Source organism: Zingiber officinale, chromosome 8B (assembly GCF_018446385.1).
Source record: "Zingiber officinale cultivar Zhangliang chromosome 8B, Zo_v1.1, whole genome shotgun sequence".
NCBI lineage: Eukaryota > Viridiplantae > Streptophyta > Magnoliopsida > Zingiberales > Zingiberaceae > Zingiber > Zingiber officinale.
Window position 1 is genome coordinate 76,597,867 of NC_056001.1, and position 19,036 is coordinate 76,616,902.

The 19,036-nt window shown below is 37.2% G+C and overlaps 1 non-coding gene across 1 annotated transcript; it reads right to left on the reverse strand.

The window, feature by feature from the left end:
* Nucleotides 1–18,543: 18,543 nt before the first annotated feature.
* Nucleotides 18,544–18,649, reverse strand: LOC122018267. Its single transcript, XR_006121694.1, has one exon. It is a non-coding gene; the product is annotated as a small nucleolar RNA R71 (small nucleolar RNA).
* Between the last annotated feature and the right edge of the window lie 387 nt (nt 18,650–19,036).

The following is a 19,036-nucleotide window of genomic DNA, read 5'->3' on the forward strand; positions in this document are numbered from 1 at the left end:
GTAGGGCCATGACTAAATCACAAATAAATTAATTAATTGCTTGTGTATGTGATGCATGTTTAATAAGTAATTAATTAATTAGTGCCTTACGATTAGATTAGATCTAAGTCGTGCACATGATGCACCCTTGCGATTAGATTAGATCTAAGTGTGCACAAGATGCATCCTTTTCGATTAGATTAGATCTCGATCGAACCAACTCTAAATGCCTAACTGCGTGATACCTATCACTACCTCGATCACATGTATTGTTGAATCTGCCAAAGCAGAGCAATACATATTATCTTGGTAGGGTACGGAGGGAAAATCTTGGTCCCGCCTATCAACGCATGGGTGAATACAAAGCTCAATTAGATTGAGTATTCCTAGTTACTCGGTTGGATCGAGTCAACTATAGGCATTATTCCAACGGTTGGAAAAGATAGATCAAAATCACATCTATATTAACTCTCGGGCGTATTAGCCAAAGCTAACTCGAGTTTTAATATAAATGCGGATATTGATTTTATAAACAAGAGTTGCATTGAGATGTAATTGGTAATCGTTACCTACCGATCATACTAAGCCTTGGGCGTATTAGCCAAAGCTAACTCAAGGGTTAGTATGATGTGGATCTTGTCCCACAAGAATTATAGAATTCAGTGGGAGCATCATTTAATTGAAGGCCGAATTAAATGATTTTAAAAGAATATGATATTTATTTCAGCAAATTTTCTGTTGTAGATAACCATGACGTCAAATACGAACATTTTCTCTCTGCGATCTGTCCTTAAGAAGGACAAGCTCAACGGAGCAAATTTCCTGGACTGGTACAGGAACCTGAGAATAGTTCTCACCCAAGAACGTAAACTGTACGTTCTGGAGCAGCCCATTCCGGAGGCTCCTCCTGCCACTGCCACGCGAGCAGACCGAGATGCTTACAAGAAGCATCAACATGACGCATTAGATGTGTCTTGTCTTATGCTCGCAACCATGAACTCTGAGCTTCAGAAACAACATGAGTTGATGAGCGCTTACGATATGGTTGAACATCTTTGTCACCTATATCAAGGACAAGCAAGACACTGGAAGAGGAACTCCAAAGAATACCTGGAAGATCTTAAGAAGAAGAGAAATAAGATTTCTACTTCAGGTATAAATGTTATAGAAGTCAACCTCTTTATTTCTTCATCGTGGGTATTAGATACCGGATGTGCTTCACACATTTGTACTAATGTACAAGCGCTGAGGAATAGCAGGGCATTGACGAAGGGTGAGATATACCTACGAGTAGGCAATGGAGCACGAGTTGCTGCTATTGCTGTAGGAACTTATCATTTATCTCTTCCCTCTGGGCTTGTACTAGAATTAGACGATTGTTGTTATGTGCCTGCCTTGACTAAGAATATAATTTCCGTCTTCCTTGGTGAGGGAAAAAACCCTGGCATTTGTCATGACTGGCGGGGCATCCAATCTCCCTTGGTTGATCTGAGTACCTTCTATCGCAGCTTGCATCTGGAGTAGCTGTGAGGGAGCACCCCTATTCTGAATGTACTGCTGAGGAGGTGTCTGAACCTGGGTAGGGCAGTCTTTGGCTCGATGTCCTTCCAGTCCATAGTTGAAGCACCTATTTGTGCCCTTATGACACACCCCGAAATGCTTCTTCCCACATGCAGTGCACTGAGGGTACGTGGGTTGTTTGTTTGCTGGACTACCCTTAGGATTGTTCCATTGTTTTCTCTTACCATTGGGGTTTCCTTTCCAGCCGGCTTTGATACTTTGAGATTTCTGTCCTCCCGATTGGGCTTTACCCTTGCCTTCGTTCAGCGCCTTCAGATAGTGTTCGGTGATTAGGGCACTGTTGATCAGCTCTTCGGCGGTCTACGTTCTATTAACTCCTCCAGCCACATTCAGAGCTATCTTGGGTCTAAGCATCTTCAGCATGAGTTTGACTCTTTCTCTTTCTGTGCTGACCAACTCTGGGCATAGGCGTGCTAGTCGGTTGAATCTTTTCACCGCTTCATTAACTGATAGGTCACCTTGCCGGAACTCGATGAACTCGTCGTAGTGCTTGTTCGTAACACGCATATGGAAGAATTCTTTGAAAAATTCGGTTTCAATGTCCGTCCATCTCATCTGGTTCACTTGCCTCTTTGCTTTAACTCTGTCCCACCACATTCTGGCATCTCCTGAAAGGCAGAATGATGCACACTTGACCTTTTCATGTTCAGGCTAGTCCAGTAGCTCTACTATGCTTTCTACAATCTTGAACCAGGCTTGAGCGTCCCATGGTTCACAAGTGCCAGAGAAATTTTCCGGCTTCAACCTCTACCACTGAATTAGATACGCCTCTTGTCGAACCACCGGGGCTGGGCCTCTCGGTGGTACTGGTGCAGCTGTAGGCACGACTGGCATCTGATTCTAATTCATGGTGGGGTGGTAGGGTTTCCTTGCTGATTCATCAGAGCATTAATTACTTGCTGCTGCTCTGTAACCTGACGCTGAAGCTCAGTAACTACATGCATCAGATAAGGTAGGGGTACTGTCTCATCGACTCGGTTATTGCGTCTTTTGGCCATGCTTATCTTCATGTATGACAATAAGGCTAGCATAAGTTATCATTATTCCTAACCAGGCTAGCATAAGATTATTATCACTCCTACTTACATTCATGCATGCTTAGACTAAAAATATTTCTTTATCATACATAAAAGAAATAAAGTAGGTATAGAGTTCTTACTTGGAGCGGCAGGATGGAGGCTTGATGTGTGTGTGTAATGGGAAGGTAGACCTGCTCTGATACCAAACTGTAACGCCCGCTCTTCCATTACTGTCGGCAAGGGCGGTGCTACGCGAACATACATACATATATGCATAAGAAATCATTACAGCGGAAGAAAAATTTCTCTTTTTCTTTTTATTCTTTACAACTTAAAACTTAATCATATAACCAAAACATGTGAACATGCTAGCATTCATGTATATAAAAATTTATTTACTATCTATTACTTCAAACATGATACATGCTTGTCTTAACTAAAGCATAAAGTGTACTAAGATAATAAGAAAACTAAACATGTATACGTCTCTCTAGAGCTAGTGATCACTAACACTTCTCTAAATAACAAGTACTTAGCATTTCGAGGTATCATGGAAGCAAAGGTAAGTATAGTTCAACTTAAGTATAAAGCACCCAACAAGTCAAGCTAATATCATCAAAAGTAGCAAGAAGAAATAGTTCACATGCTAAAGCTTAAAATATATATAAGTCCTGAAAACAAAAAACAGATCTCTTCCACCATGCCACTGCCACACACATCCTCTGCCCCTCCTGCTGCTCCCGTTAGTTTAACCATGCTTTACCCTTTTCTGCAGTACAAGGAAAATAAAACTATAAGCACATAGGCTTAGTAAGATCCTTTCCTACTCACAAAAACATACATCATGAAGTTGATATAAAGTAATGACATGTTCATCTAATCAAACAAGCATAAGCATAAGGTAGTAGCAAGTTCATTTTGGCATCATAGACATATCACACAATAGCATTTTCATGAAGCATAATAATCATATAGCATGAGATAAGCATATTTAAGATGTTCTTTGAAAACATATATCATAATCATACAGCATGAGACAAACATATCCAAGATGTTCTTTGAAAACATATATCATAATCATATAGCATGAAACAAACATATGCAAGATGTTCTTGGAAAACATATATCATATAGGTACTTAAACATAAATCTCAACATGAGGGCCCGGCATTGTACCACATACATGAATTGCGCGCATCCTAAATAAATACGAGGTAGCAAATCTCGAACCTACTAGGAACTAGGCCCGTTTCCTTGACCATCGACCTAGGGGAAACTTAGGAGTCCATCCCATGGACCATTCTTAGGGTCCGGCACAAGCCAATACAAAAGTAAAATAGTATATCATGTTCTTGTCATATCATGAAACATAGCATATTCTTGTCATATCATGAAACATATCATGTTCTTGTCATACCATGAAGCATATCATGTTCTTGTCATATCATGAAGCATATCATATAGCATAACATAGAGAGTCATTATCATGCATGGTTAGGGTTTTGAACTTTCCATAATTCCTAATCCACATCTTGGCCGAAACTTGCATGAACATGAACTTAAATTTTTAAGCAACTTTAACCAAGAAAAGTACATATTAGCATCGCATCATAACATAGCATAACATGGGAGAAAATATAAGCAAGTCTAGTTGAAATTAAGCTTCCCTAATTCCCTTCCTTGCTTCTTGGCCGAAACTTACAAGGTATGGCCTTAGGTTTTAAGCATTTTTAAAACAAGGAAAGTATCATACTAGCATCACTTGGTACTCATCCTAACATGGAAGACCCTTAGCAACATAGAAGGACTTCTTACCCAATTTTTTTTCTTAGTTGGCCGAAACTTACAAGAGGTGTCATCCTAGGTGTTAAGCAACATAAAACATGGAAAACTTTACACTAACATCATATAATGGATTACATACCATGAGCAAGCATAGTTAGGTTTTAAAACTTTCCTAAATCCATTTTATTCCTCCTTGGCCGAAACCTAAGAGCATGGTTCTAGGGTTTTTTTTTTTTTTGCAACTTTAAAATATGGAAAACCTTAACTAACATAATCTAGTAGATCACATACCATAAGGAATCATAAGCAAGCATAGTTTAGGTTTAGAACTTTCTTAAATTCATCTTATTTTTTTCTTGGGCGAAACCCTAAGAGCATGGTTCTAGGGTTTTTAACAACTTTAAAACATGGAAATCTTAACTAACATAACATAGTAGATCACATACCATAAGGAATCATAAACAAGCATAGTTTAGGTTTAAAGACTTTCTTATATCTATTTTGTTCCTTCTTGGCCAAAACCCTAAGAGATGGTTCTAGGGTTTTTGGCAACTTTAAAACAAGAAAACCTTAACTAACATAACATAGTAGATCACATACCATAAGGAATCATAAACAAGCATAGTTTAGGTTTAAAGACTTTCTTAAATCTATTTTGTTCCTTCTTGGCCGAAACCCTAAGAGCATGGTTCTAGGGTTTTTGGAAAACTTTAAAACATGAAAACCAAAACTAACATAACATAGTAGATCACATACTATAAGGAACCATAAACAAGCATAGTTTAGGTTTAAAGACTTTCTTAAATCTATTTTGTTCCTTCTTGGCTGAAACCCTAAGAGCATGGTTCTATGGTTGTTGGCAACTATAAAACATGAAAACCTTAACTAACATAACATAGTAAATCACATACTATAAGGAACCATAAACAAGCATAGTTTAGGTTTAAAAACTTTCTTAAATTCATCTTATTCTTTCTTGGCCAAAACCTAAGAGCATGATTTCTAGATTTTTAAGCAACATAAAACATGGAAAACATCTTATTAACACCATCTAACTTATTAGGCATCATAAGAAAATACATAAGCAAACCTAAATGGAGTTTAAACTTTCATAATCCCTTAATATCTTCTTGGCCGAAACCTATGAGCATGATTTCTAGGTTTTCAAGCAACATAAAACATGAATAACACTCATAAACTACTTGTACCACAGGTGAGGGAGATACTTAAATCCTCTTGCTTGGGTTTGCTAAGAGAATACCCTTGGTGAAGAAGAAGAAAGAAACCCTTTTTCGCTTCTAGAATTCCCTTTTCCTTATTTTTCTTTTCTTGTAATGAGAAGTATGCTTCAAGTGCTTCCTTTTGTGAAGTTTTCTTAGGGATGAAGCCCTTACTTGAATTCGACAATTAGAGAAACAAGGAGCTTGGATTTTCGGTGAAGGAAGGAGAAGGAGGAAGAAGGAAAATAATAATTTTTCTTTCCCTTTCTTCTATTTATTCTCCATGAAAGGGAGAAGGGAAAATACCTTTTTATTCTTCCTTTCATTTATTCTAAATGAAGGGAAAATGAACTCTTCATGCTAAATGAAAGGGGAGAAAGAAAAGATAAACTTTTCTTCTAAGTGAAGGAAGAAAGGTGTCCCTTCACCATCCCTACTCTTAACTACAATTCCCTTTTCCTTCCTACCATTGCTTTCCCTTGGCCTATTGGTTATCCCATACTACTTAAAGCTTGCTACTTGTTAAGAGGTTCAAGGTTCAAGACTTGACCACTCTTCTTTTTTTTCTATTTTCTTTTTGGTTCCATTTTCTCTTATTCTTAAAAGAAATTCATTTGAAATTGTTGGGCATTACATTAGTACCAACGGTACAAGATGAGATACTACATGAATCTGTAACACGTGTCAAAAATGATGCATAATTACAAGTAATGTCTCGTCGTAGTGGGAGGGTTGTTAGGCAACCTGATAGATTCATATTTTGGGGAGAGTCTTCTGATTTGATCCCTGGTAAACATTAACTTGATCTTTGCACATATGATGAAGTACTCCATGATAAAGATGCAGTATCTTGACAAAGTGCAATGAACTCTGAAATATAATCTATGTATTCTAATTAGGTCTGCGAGCTTGTAGAATCACCAAATGATATAAAATCCATTGGGTGTAAATGGGTCTACAAAAGAAAAAGAAGGACAAACGGGAAGGTGGAAACCTTCAAAGCAAGGCTTGTTGCAAAAGGGTATACTCAGAAAGAGGGAATCAATCATGAGGAAACATTTTCGCTGGTAGCCATGCTTAAGTCTATCCGGATTCTTTTATCTATTGTCGCTCATATGGATTATAAAATTTTGCAAATGGATGTCAAGACAGCTTTCCTTAATGGAAGTGTTAAAGAAAACATCCATATAAAGCAACCAGAGGGATTCATTGCGAAGGGCAAAGAGCATCTTGTATGTAAGCTCAATCAGTCTATTTATAGACTGAAGCAAGCTTCGAGATCTTGGAACATCTGGTTTAATGAAGTGATCCAGTTTTATGGATTCATTCCGTGTCTGGATGAGTCTTGTGTATACAGGAAGAGTGACGGAAATGTGGTGGTATTTCTTGTACTATACGTAGATGATATTTTATTCATTAGCAACAATATCAAAATGTTGTCAAACGTAGGGTATGGTTGTCCAAACAGTTTGATATTAAGGACTTGGGAGAATGTGGATATATTCTTGGGATCAAAGTAATAAGGGATCGTAAGAAAAGAATGTTGTGATTATCTCAAGCTTCATACATCGATACTATCCTAGCTCATTTTAGCTTGCAAAACTCCAAGAAAGGTTTTCTACCTTTTCGGCATGGAGTACCTTTGTCTAAAGAGATGTGTCCTAAAACATCAAAGGAGATAGAGGACATGAAGTCAGTTCCTTATGCTTCGGCTGTAGGAAGCCTAATGTATGCAATGCTATGTACGAGACCGGATATTTGTTTTACCATGGGCATGGTTAGCAGATATCAAAGTAATCCAGGACAGGGATATTGAACTACCGTAAAACATATATTAAAGTACCTAAGAATGACTAGAGATTATATGCTAGTTTACTAGGCAGATGATTTGCTCCCTGTTGGTTACACGGATTCAGATTTACAACCAGATAGGAACAATAGTAAGTCAACCTCAGGGTATGTGTTTACTTTTGGAGGTGGAGCCATAACATGGAGGAGTGTTAAGCAGAAATGTGTTTCAAACTCCACCATGGAAGATGAGTATGTGGTAGCCTCTGAGACAGCCAAAGAAGATGTATGGCTTAGAAACTTTTAATGGACTTAGATGTGATTCCTAGTTTATCCACGAGCCTAATTTATTGTGATAATAGTGGTGCAGTAGCAAACTTGAAGGAACCACGAGCCTATAAGGATATTAAACACATTGAGCGCAAGTACCACCTAATACGAGACATTGTGAAGCGAGGAGAAATTATTTTCGCCAAGATTGCATCAGAAGATAACCTGGCAGATCCTTTCACTAAGGCCTTTCCAGCGAGAGATTTTGATAGGCATGTTGAGGGGATGGGAATTAGATGTATGGCAGCATAGTCTTTTAGTATAAGTTGGAGATTGTTAGAATGTATACTAAAAGCCTAGCTTTTTGTATAACCATTTATTGAATGAACATTTATTTTGTAATAATAATCACATTGGTCAAATGTATGTATTTATGTTAAATGTAGTTGTCCATTTAATTTATATTGTAGATAACATGGTATGTGGTGTCACATAGAAGATCATGTTATCAGTTCCTAATAAATTATAAATAGTAACTCACAACTTAGATGGATTAAGACAAAACATTGGAATGGTTGTAGTGTAATTTGATATTAGATTATCTTGACTAAAAAATTACACTAGTACACTATGTGTGTATTGAGTAGGACCATTTGAGGTTGTTCCTTTTATACTAACTACATAAAAGAACATAACTCCTGTTATTATGGATGTGTGTACTCTTAATCCCGATATAATAACAAGCACATATACTTAATATTTATTTCTTTAATTTATCAATGGGTGAGATTTATTCGTTAAATCAATAGGCCCGATAAGTTAGGAAATAATATTATTTATATGGTCTGTTGTTAATTATAGAAAGAAATTGTGCCCTAGTTATCTAGGTTGATGATGTCCCCATAAGGAGCTCATAAGGATTGTCATGTAAACCCTGCAGGTGGACTTAGTCCAATATGACAATAAGGTTGAGTGGTACAACTCTTGGAACTAGATATTAATTAAGTGAGCTGTCAATAACTCAATTAATTAATGGACATTCGATATCTTAAACACAGGGAGACTAATGCACTTATGATAAGAAAGAGCCCATAATATAATATGGTATTGGTGCGGTAGTTCAATAATGACTCTTTAGTGGTATAAGTTATTATTGATGAACTTGAGTTGGATGTTCCGGTCAAACACAGGAAGCTCAAGTCCATCAGGAGGTCAAAACCAATTTTCCCTCTAGGTCCCTATTGTAGCCTCTTAATTAAAAGTTTTTTTATCCACTCGAAGCCCAGCTTCTTACCCAAGCTAGGGGTTAGCCACATCCTTGCTTGGTGCCCAAGAAAGGGGCCGGTCAAGCCCATCTTGGTGTCCAACATGTGGCCGGCCAAGCCTTGCTTGGTGCCCAAGCAAGGGGTCGGCCATAACATCATAGAAAAGGAGATTTTATTTAAAATTAAATTTTGGTAAAATCTTTCCTTTTATAGTCATCCACGTGGTTTTAAAAGGGAACTTTAAAATTTTAAAATCTTTCCTTTTATAGCTATCTACAAAGGATTAAAAGAGAGATTTTAATTTTCTTAAAATCTTTCCTTATTTGTAGTGTTTAAAAGAGAGATTTTAATTTTGATAAAACTTTCCTTTTTTGTAACCATGATTTAAAAGAAAAGTTTTTATTTTAATCTTTTCCTTTTTGTAGTCATCTACAATATTTAAAAGAAAGGGATTAATTTTGAAACTTTCCTTTTGTAACCATTACAATAAGAAATTTAAAAGAAAGAGATTTTAATTGTTATTAAAATTTCCTTTTATGCCATGACCAAGGATTATAAAATAGAGGTAGAGGGTGCCTTATGATACACACATCTCTTAATTCTCTTGCTCCATAAGGGTCGACTCTTCCTCTTCTATTCCTTGGTGGCTGACACTCTCTCTTCTTCTCTTCTTTTTCTTTTTGCTTCCTTAGGGTCGGCGACACATCAAGTGGTATCTCCTTGGTGGTCGGTTGCTTGGAGAGGAAGAAGAAGAGTAGGAAGTTTCCTATTTTGGTTTCCCTTGGTGGCTGAATTTCTTGGAGGAGAAGTTGTTTGGGCGGATTTCATCTTGGTTGATCGTCGCCCACACGACGTCCAAGAGAAGGAGAGGAATACAATAGAAGATCAAGAGGTTTTTTAGATACAAAGAAAGGTATAACTAATTAATTGTTTCCACTTCAAATTAATTAGTTTGTGTTCTTTGTATGGATCCTGAAATACCAATACAAGAGGCTAGCGATTTCGTGTTTCAGTTTTATGTTTTGATTTAGTGTTTTGATCTTGTGCTTCTATTGAGATCTCTGTAGTTAAACCTAGGGTTACTGTAAGAAGTTTAAATATCCACTTTCTTTGAAAGACTTTGTCTAGGAAGTGGTGGATGATCTCATACCCAAGAAGGCTGAGTGCCTCGCCATGTTTATCCTAGAAGTCAATCTTTGAAATAGATATTTAATCAACTTTTGTAACATGAGATAAACTTGGATTAATAATGTTAAGTATCATTTGCAATCCAAGTTTTAACTACTGAAGAACACATGAGTTGAACTTGAAGTAAAAATGTTAAGTTCCATTTCCAATTCAAGTTTAACTCATGAGGAACACATAGGTTGTTAGGAAAGTTCTGTGCTTGTACAAATTTTTGTACAGGGGAAGCAGAACGGAATTTCGAGTAACATCCAACACTCGGATTATGGAAGGTCATTTGGAAAAATCTAAATCCCGACATATGCATCTCGCATTTGTGATTAGTTCTACACCTCCATAACACCAAAAAAAATGTGTTGAATAAGGGATAAAAAATAGTTATCGTGAGTGGAAACTAACAATTTACCCCTTTGAGACCGAGTTAGGTTACTGGGGAAATAAATGTTATGTTTCTCTTGATTCCGAGTGGTATCCTTTGAGACCTTGTGTAATTTAAGGAAAATAAACCAAGTGTGTGGCAGGTAAGTGCCTATCACCGGGAATATTAGGAACTCAATTGTATAACGACTTAACTAAGACAAAGAATTGAAACTTGAAGAGTTTGAGTTACTTATTGCACTGAGCACAAAGAACTTATACTTAGGCCATACTTAGGTTACTGATAGAGTTAGGCGAATGCAATAGGGATTATTAAACACTGCAGGAACTCATGAACATAGTTTGTAGCATTTTTCTTAAGGGCAAGCAAAGGTTCAAGTCTGGGGTGTGATGTGCATAAATATTATGATCGTTTATGCATGTTTTAATGAACATTCACTTTCTTTATGTGTATATAGTCTTTGCATGATTGTCTCTCTTACCATATACTTATCATAAATACTCTTTTGTTCGGAGATCTGCTCTTTGTTTGGTTTTATGTTGACAGGGACAACTTTTGGAGCAAAAACAGCAATTGTCGACGCACCAAAATGAGGCAGAGAACACGGCCGTGCAACCTCGCATAGCCATGTGGGCAAACAAAGGAAGAATAGTGCACGACCGTGCAACTCTTGCACGGCCGTGCAGCCAAACAGAGATGGATCCGCACACAGCCGTGCAAATCTGCACGGTCATGCCCCCCATGACCTGCCAAGGCATGCATGGTCATGTAATCCTGCACGGCCGTGTCCCAAGAGCAGTGCCCAGATGCGGCCAGAGGTAAAAGAAGGCACCGTGCCACATCTGCACGGTCGTGCCGCGGCACCGTGCCCTAGCCTATAAAAAGGGTTCTAACCCTTCTCCTTGTAACGCCCGCCCTCCCTGCTAACCCTAAGGGACGGGGCTACGATACTCTACGTACATACTACAGCGGAAGACTTAAAATAATTTTTTTCTTAGATTAATAAAACCGAACTACACTAATATGGTTTCCATAACATGATAACAAGATAAATAAAAACGAAACCAAAGCGTAATTCTTAAAAGGTTCTTAAAGCAGGTTCTTATTTGGTTGCCTAGCCACCGCCACACACATCTCCTTGCCTCTCCTGCTGCTCCTTTAGCTCATCCAGCTTTTTCCTTTATCTGCGGTACAAGGAAAGTAAGCTGTGAGCACTCATGCTCAGTAAGTTCCTTTCCTACTCACTAAAATCAAAAATCATTACATAATCAAAGAATATATCAACATAACATGATCTCAACTAGTCATGGCATAACATATCATACTCTTTAATCATATCATGCAACATAACAAAATCATAATTAGTCATGGCATATCATCTCTTAAAGCATAGCATGAAATATAACATAATCATATCTAATCATGACATCTCATCCCTTAAAGCATAGCATGGCACATATCATAGTCATATCTAATCATGGCATATCATAAATCATTGCATTATCACAACATAATCATAAAGTATATGCAATATGATTTTGAAAACACGTATCCGAAAAACATGTATATGTCTCATGATCTTTAAAACCATTTCTTCTTACATATATATACTTGAACATAATATCAACATATTCAGGGCCCCGGCTTGTACCATACATACATAACATAAATGCGCGCGTCCTAAGTATATCCAAGGTAGCAAGTCTTGAATCATACTAGGAACTAGGTCAAGATCACAAAGCATGGCCTAGGGGCATACTTAAAGAGTCCATCCCTTATCAGCCTAGATCACAAAGCAAGGCCTAGGGACGTACTAAGGAGCCCATCCCTTATTAGCCTAGATCACAAAGCAAGGCTTAGGGGCGTACTAAGGAGCCCATCCCTTATTAGCCTAGATCACAAAGCAAGGCCTATAGACTTATTAGGAGTCCACCCTTGGTACAAGCCTTACAAAGTAAAGTAGCATGTATAAAAATGCATCATTTAGTCACATAGCATAGCATAAAAGTATGCATCACTTAGGCATACATTATGTCATAAAAGTATGCATCACTTAGGAATACATCATATCATAAAAAGTATGCATCACTTAGGCATACATCATGTCTTAAGAAAGTATGCATGACTTAGGCATACATCATATCATAAAAAGTATGCATCACTTAGGCATACATCATGTCTTAAGAAAGTATGCATCACTTAGGCATACATCATATCATAGAAAGTATGCATCACTTAAACACGTAGTATATCATTAAAGCATGCATATTTCTATCCACATAGCATATCATAAAAACATTCATATTCTAAGCACATAGCATATCATTAAAGCATGCATATTTCTACTCCCATAGCATATCATAAAAGTATGCATATTCTAAGCACATAGCATATCATTAAAGCATGCATATTTCTAAGCACATAACATATCATTAAAACATGCATATTTCTAAGCACATAACATATCATTAAAATATGCATATCTCTATCCACATATCATATCATAAAAAGGTATAAATCACAAGCATACATGGTTAAGCATAAGGGTGTATCATGTGATTATACTATCATAAGAAACATGGTAACATAGTTAACTTGGGTTATAAGCTTCCTAAACCCTTGGGTTCCTATCATGGCCGAACCCCCTTAGGTCTCAATTTAGGTAAAAACAACCTCCAAGCATGTGAAACCTAAATTATCATTACGTGAATTTCATAGGAAGCATTATAAGTATGATTTACTTGGTTTCTAAGTTCTCCAAGACCTTAAACTCATGTGGTCGAACCCTATCAGTATATAAACAAGGTCCCAAATGTCATGAAAGCATGGAAACCTTAACCCATATTTATAGCATTTTTTCCAAGTAACATAGTAAGCATATTGAGCTAGTTCCTAAGTCCTTCAAGCCCTAAATCATATGTCATGGTCAAACTTTTAACAAGTGATCATGAGGGCTAAAAACAAACATACAAGCATGTGAACTTGAACTAACATCATGTATAAATTCATAACAAAACATTATACAACATGTATGGCCGAAACTTACCCTAGCCTCAATTAGGTCATTAAACAACATATAGCATGGGAACTTTATCTTTCTACTTATCATATTCCATGTAAAGTGACATAATCATATTTAATTCTTGTTCTAGGGTTTCTAGGGCATCTATTCCTTCATGGCCGAAACATACAATGGTCCATTTAGGTCATGGAAAAATTATACAAGCATGTGACACAATCAACACATTATCCTATTTTCATAAGAAGCACTTTTAACACATTTGGTTTCATTTCTAAGGCCTCTAGGTCTTTTAAACCCTACTTGGCCGAAACTCAACAGTATGTAAACTTGCTTCAAATAGTCTAAAAGCATAAGAAATCATACAAGTTTCATAGCATGTATAAAGACAAGCATAATAAACATACATGTGAATTGTGTCTTAGGCTTCCTAGGTTTCTTTCCCTTTATCTTTTATTTTTCCTCATGGCCGAAACCTACTAATCTTTAAACTAGGTTTTACGTGGCCTAAATCATGGAAAACCTAAGTAAGTTTCATGGCAAAAATTACTAAGAACATCATATACAAAGTTGGTCCATAAACAAGCTAGGACCCTTGTGCTCTTACATGTCATATATCATGTAACTAATTTTCTATACTCAATTTAAACATAAGAGCATTAAACAACTTTCATATCATAATATCACAGAGGTCTTGAGCACATTAGAATTTTGTTTAAGCTTTTTTAAACTATCCATCTTATCATAGCCGAAAATCTCACATAAGAGTTCATGAATTTCTAGCAATGTTCAACATGCAATTCTTTACGAGAACTCTATATTCTATCTTACAAACATGGTTACTTAAATTTAAAGGTCTACCTAACCCTAAACCCTTTTCTTGGCCGAAACATATGAATGGATTTTCCTTTGGTTCCAAGTAACTTTCAAGCAAGAAAACCAATAAAAGACCCTTAGTTGTTCATAGAGGAAATCTTGTACTAGTTTGGTTAAACAATGTTTTCTCTAACCTCTTTAAAATATTTTTGGCCGAAATTCTAGGGTTAGGTACTTCTCTGACCAAGCATCATTTAGGTATAAAAATATGAAGAAAATCCTTCCTACATAGCATAGAAAACATATCATGAAATAAGGACTTGTTTAAACCTTCCTAGATTTGAAAACCCTTTCTTTAGCCGAATTTTCTTAAATTCTTTCTTAGGTTTTCTAATCCTTATAAAATCTGAAAATCACATAAAAATCCTTGTACCACAGGTGAGGGGAAGCTTACATCCTTTTCGCTTGTGGATTTAAGGTATAGTGATGGAAGAAGTAGCCTCTTCTTCTAGTTCCTTTCCCTTGATTCCCTTGCTAAGTCCTCCTTGTATCTTTAGCTTTCTTAGGAGAAAACCCTTAGCTTTGGGGCCGAAGATGGAGGAGAGGGAGTGGGTGTTCTTGGTGAGGAAGAGGGAGGATGAGGAAATGAGAGAAAAATAACTTTCTCTTTTCTTGCTCCCTTTTATGTTAAGGGGGAAGAGGTAGCAAAATTGATTTATGCTTTCCTTCTCCCTTAACCCATTTTCTATTTTTATTTTATTTATTTTATTTCCTAATTTATTCTCACCATTCATGATGAAATAAGGGGAAATGAATCCTCTTAATTCCCTCTTTAAATTTTCGGCAAAATGAAGAGAGAAAGGGGGAGAGAAAGAAGGAAGGCAAGTTGCCCTTCTCTTGCTCTTTTCTTATTTTCTTTTGGCTAGCTTTTACTCTTACCTTTATCATGAGTTTCCCTCCTTTGCTATCAACATCTTCTCTCTATCCCAATTGGTTTCTACTAATTAATTCTATGAAATATAATATAAGGGGTTCATGGTTCAATCCTTGACCTCCTCTTCTTTTTATTTCATTTTATTTATTTTTGCTTCAACTCACTTCCTATTATTTTTCTAAGGAAAAATCTCACATTCATATATTTATCTTACAAGCTTAGTGGGTATTACACTCCTTGAGGGGGAGCAAGCTGTTAAAGGGAGAATTACCTTAGTACCATTCCACGCCATCCAAGACTTCCGTCCAGCAATCCTTCATCACCACATCAACTCCATAAGCAAAGGATTGGATCTGAAGATCACTCGTCGTCGTTGGATAAGCATCTTTTCTCTTTCTCTCTTCTTGATTGAGGATTGTATGCTTAATTACATTATGTCTTCGGGTTTTGCTCTAGCGTCTATGGAGTAGATTCCTTGTTCTAGGATTAGGGAATAGTTGTGGATTGGTTTTGATGTAAGACTTATATTTATGCCTTTATTCATTGGATGATTTCGCTTGCTTTGTTTCAACTACTATGCATGAGACTTGTTGCTAGATTTCCATATCGTATTAATTGATTGTGTAGGGATTGCTAACCTCATAGAAAGAGTATCTTAGATCATGTACCCGAGGGGCCCTAGTGATAGGGGTAACTCGTTCATGGACATCTAGGGTATTTCATTGAAAGGAGAGGCAACTTCTCCGCAAGGAAGTAAAAGACCAAACCAATCCCTTATTTCTATCCTTAATGACACCAATTAGAGTTGTATTCTTGTGATCTACCAAGGTGCCCTAGTGACAAGGGTTAACTGGAACAGGATTTCACAGGGATCTTCTCTATTTAGTGCTTAAGGATAGTTGCTTTATCTTCCGGTGAATGCATGTTGATGGATAATGAGTAAAGGATAGAACGTAATACATCAATACCACCACAATGAAACCGAACTCCTAGAACTCTTCATAAAACAAGTTGATTACTTTCTCTTTACTAGTTCTCATTTCTGCTTCTCAATCTCTTTTCTTTAGATAACTTATAACCATCGATAGCTTAGCTAATCCTAAGTGAATCATTGCTAGTGCTTATAACCAGTCCTCGTGGGATCGATAATCTTTATTACTAATGACGAATCTGTGTACTTACGGAATCGTAATAGAAGTTACACTGTCGTGCTACCTTCTCCAGCCAGCTAGTGCACGTTCGTGTATGGTTACACGGCCGTGTAGCCTTTCCAGTGACAGAGATTTCCCTGGTCGTGTATGATTACACAGTCGTGTAGCTATTCCAGAGCCGAAAAATGGCATGGTCTTGTGTGCCACACGCCCGTGCAACACTTCCAGAGGCAAGAATTAACCAGGTCGTGTGGTTTCACACGGTCGTGCAAAAAAGCAGGAATGGAACATAGCATGGCCATGCGAGGATCACACGGCCGTGTGACCTTGGCCAAGAGGAGGAACGCCCTGGCTGTGTGGATCTCACATGACCGTGTCCTGGGTCGTGTGGCGCCCAAATGCCCTCCGCTATATATAGAGCTTCTTCCTCTTTGAAAGGTGGAGGCTCTCCCTTTGGGGAGATCTGTTCTTGGGCGAATTTTCAATGTTCAGAAGGAGATTTCTGTCCAAGATTCAACTCCAAGAGCGGAGGATTGGTTCCGAAGATCACTCGTCGTATTGAGATAAGCATTCCTTTCTATTCTTCTTCTTGATTTGGATTGGAATGTCTTGGATCTTCTTGTCTTCGATTCTTTCCTCATTCTCTATGGAGTAGATCCTTTGTTATAGGAAGGAGGGAGTGTTTGTGATGTAATTTGATGTAAGATTCATGGATTTGCCATCTTCTTGATTCAAGGATATTATTATGTTTTGTATCGATCAATTTTGTATGGATTGTTATGTTTTGTTCCTAATTACCATTCTTGATTGGTTGTTTGTATTTCTTGTGGAATCTTGCCAAGGAATTCGCTAAATCGTATGACCGAGGGGCATCGTGACAGGGTTGCCCCACTAACGAACTTTTTAGGGGATCACCTTTAGGGATAAAGCAAGAACATACAAAGAAGTAGGACGGATTGATATGCTTAATTCTATATCTTAAGGTGAATTGATTAGTGATGCGTTTCTATGTCGTATGATCAAGGGGCGTTGTGACAGGGCTGCCCGCTAACGGACTTCATAGGAATCATGACTCTTTGATTTCTTAGGGTTTAGATGTGAGTCCTTGACCGATGTTTTTGCAGAAGATAACCGGTGACTTCTTATGAATACATTTCGATTGAGGATAAGAACTGGTAGATTGCTTTACATCGATGAATATCACAAAGAAACCAAGACTCCTAGAAACTTTATAAAACTGAATTTCTGCATTTAACCCTTACATCTAAACTTTACTTGTAAATGATCTTTTAATCGTTTGTTTAGCTAATTCGCTTTTGAGACATCTTTAGTGATTATAACCAGTCCCTGTGGATACGATATCTTTTATTATTACTGACGACGTAACCATACACTTGCGGTTCGTAATAAGTTTTTGGCGTCGTTGCCGGGGACTGCGCTTATAACATTAGAGATTATCAATTGAGTTAGACTAAACTTTTCTTTTCTTTTCCATCTAACTTGTAAATAGTTTTCTTGTTCTGTTTTGCATTCTTTCATTACATTCTTTCATTGCATTCATTCTTTCATTCATTCATTACATTGTTCTTTAATTCTTTTTGTAAACTACATTCTTTCTATTCTTGTATTCTTTTCTTTTCTTTGTATCAAATTCTTTGATCCTGTTCTTGTATGCGAAGATCTAACTTTGCAGGAGAACTACTTCCTCTTGATCCCGAAATTGATAGAACATTTCACAGAAGGAAAATCTTGCAAAGACATCAAGAAGAAGAAGAACAATCAACAATGGCTAATAGACCACTTAAGGATTATGCAGCACCTTATGCTATAGGGTTTCGCTCAAGCATTACAAGACCCTCTGTTGAAGAAAATAACTTTGAGATCAAGCCTGCAATAATCAATATGGTGCAGCAAAATCAGTTTGGAGGTGAGCCACATGAAGATCCTAATCAGCATTTGGAGGTCTTCTATAAAATCTGCGGTACCATGAAAATGAACGGTGTTCCTTCAAAAATAGTTAGACTATTACTGTTTGGGTTTTCTTTAAGGGATAACAATGGTTGAATTCCTTACCCCCCAAATAACATTTCCACTTGGGAACAATGTGAGCAGCAATTCTTAGATAAATTCTATCCTCCTAGCAACACAGCTCATATGAGAAATCTTATCACAAGATTCAGACAATCCGATTCCGAATCTTTATTTGAAGCATGGGATAGATATAATAATATGCTCAGATAATGCCCACATCATGGTTTAGAGAAATGGTTGGTGTTACACACTTTTTATAATGGAATTAACTATCATACTAAAGTGTCCCTAGATTCAGCAGCTGGAGGGGCACTTATGAACAAACATTTAGATAAAGCTGAAGAAATCATTGAGAGTATAGCACAGAATCATCACCAATGGGAAACAGAGAGAAGTGGAGGCTACTCTTATTCAAACCCAACAAAGGCATCAGGAAAATTTGATGTAGGTGCAGTCACTCTAATGACTTCAAAGCTAGATGCTCTTACAAAGAAACTAGAAACACATGGGGACTAGCACCAATATAGTAAATGCCATAGTATGTTGTTGTGAAACATGTGGAAGTTCTGATCATTCTCAAGACTCATGTCCTTTGGGAGCTATCTCTGCACAAA